Here is a 2,426-nt window from a genome sequence, read left to right as displayed (position 1 = left end):
CTAAGAGCAAAGTGTTGACCCCGCAGAGGTACTGGACTAAGTGAAAGTGTGTGATGTCCTGAAGGGTTTGCAGGGCTGAGGGTTGTAGGTGGCGGGAAAGAGGGGTGTGTGTGTGTGTGTGTGTGTGTGTGTGTGTAAACCTATGTACCAGAATCAGTGTTTCAGTTCACAGGAGGGAACAGGGCCAGCATGAGGGAATTGTGGTGCTGGCAGCCAGCGTGGGGAGAATGAGGCAAGGACAATGACTCTTGACAAGGGCTGGTCAATAGTGGATGGGAGTAGGCAGGGGAGACAAGAACCTTCTAGCTCTGCTCAGGACAGTCACACCCTCATTTGGGGCCCTCTGTTGACTCATGTGTGATTTCCCTAAACAAATTTTGGGTTTTGGAGGTTGGATTAAAGGCTCGTAGGACCTGAGCTCCACTGGCTCCCACCTTCTAAGTTTCTGGGTAGAATTTGTAGGTGGAATTCACCCCTGAGCTGGATATAATAATGAGGAGGCTCTGTTGCTCCCCCTTTTTCTTTTGCCCCAGCTTCTCCCCTTCCCTCCCTTAGGGCCACTGAACACATACCCAGAGCATCAAATGGGGGGCATTTGGAAGCACAGGACTTGACACTAAGGAGGAGGAGGAGGAGGCTGTGAATGGGTTTTCATTGCATGTCCTTAGTTAGAATCATGGGTAAAATGGGGCCCTGATTCCTGGGATACCTGGGTTCCCCTTTCCTTCCCTTTGCCCCCCTTCTATTTCCACCCCTCCCTCCCCTTCCCTCCCCTTTGTCTCCTTCCATTCCCTCCCTTTCCCTTCTCTCCCCTTCCCTTCCCTCCCCTTCCCTTCCCTCCCTTTCCCTTCCTTTGCCGTTCTCTTCCCTCCTCTCCCCTCCCCTCTCCTTCCTTCCTTTCTTCTTTCTTTCTACTTTCTTCCATCCCTTCTTTCTTTCTATTTTATCTTCTTCCTTCCTTTCACCCTTCCTTTCTTTCTTCCTTTCCTCCCTCCCTCCTTCCTTCCTTTTTCATATTTCTTTTTCTCTTTCTTTCATTTTTTTTCCTTTTCTTCAGTGAATCAAGAAAACCTGGTCTGAATAAACTTCCATCTGTCACCCAAACCTGTAACATGCTTATGAGCAAAGCACACGCTCAGTGGGTTCACTCCTGGCTTCACTGCTCAGCTTGCAGCAGGAGGGACAGTATTGGGTACCTCACCTTTAAACAGACTAAAAATACCACAGTGGAGGGCCATGATGGTCAGAGTATGCCAGTAAGAAAAAAAAGTGCCACTTCAAGACCTGGCTCCTATGGATGTAATGTCAGCTCTCCTGCAGGCCATGGCCACACCAAGCTTATCTCTGAGACAAGCCCCAGGAAGCAGGGTCAGGAAATTGTGCCTGGCTGAGGATGCATTTTAGGTTATAATTAATTAATTGGGTCATGCTCTGCAGTGCTCAGAGGGCACTACTGGCTCTATACTCAAGAATTAGTACTGGCAGGACTCAGAGGACCATTTAGGATGCCAGGGATCAAACTTGGGTTGAGTGTTTGCAAGGAAAACACCTTACTCACAGTACTATCATTCCAGTCTCTTAGGTCAGATTAGCAGGAGACACATAGGCTATAAGAAAGTTTAAGTACACACCACACCAATGAGACAGTCACACATCACAAAGAACAATGACAACCAAGACTGACACGAATGTGGGAGGAAGGGACCCTCATTCACTGCTGGTGGAAAAGCCACTAGTTCAACCTTTCTGGAAAACAATATGGACACTTCTCAAAAAACTAAGAATTGAGATTTCATAAGACTCAGCAATTTCACTTCTGGGTATCTGCCCCAAGAGCCAAAAAACTATGTTCTGAAAAGAAACTTTCTCACTCCTGTGTTGATTGCTGGCACTATTCACAACAGCCAAGATGTGGCAACAACCCAAGTGTCCAAGAATAGATGACGACTAACGCAACATTGTGGACATCTACACAATAGGATACTCCTGGGCTACAGAGAGAGAGAGAGAGAGAGAGAGAGAGAGAGAGAGAGAGAGAGAGAGAGAGAGAGAGAGAGAGAGAGAGAGAGAGAGAGAGAGAATCAAAAAACATGAAACATGCTGCAATGGGAGAAAGAGCTGGAGTGTATCATGCTGAATGATTCTGACAAAAGGAGAGGGACAGACATGGAATGATCTATGTAGGATCTACAGAAACACACTAGGGGCAAGGCAATTGTCAAAAGCAACAAAACCTGATCTGAAGAAATGAGTTTACTGTGGTGAGGGGATGGGGAATGTGAAATAGGGTACTGGGAGGGGGACACTCTGATGATAGGTGTGGTGCTGGAATGGTGTATGCATGAAACCCCATTATTCATGGTAAAAAAAGTTTAGAGGGACTGGAGAGATAGCATAGCGGGTAGGACAGTTGTCTTGCATGTAGC

This window comes from Suncus etruscus, chromosome 18, assembly GCF_024139225.1.
Source record: "Suncus etruscus isolate mSunEtr1 chromosome 18, mSunEtr1.pri.cur, whole genome shotgun sequence".
In the NCBI taxonomy this organism is placed as follows: domain Eukaryota; kingdom Metazoa; phylum Chordata; class Mammalia; order Eulipotyphla; family Soricidae; genus Suncus; species Suncus etruscus.
This window is presented reverse-complemented; position numbering follows the sequence as displayed.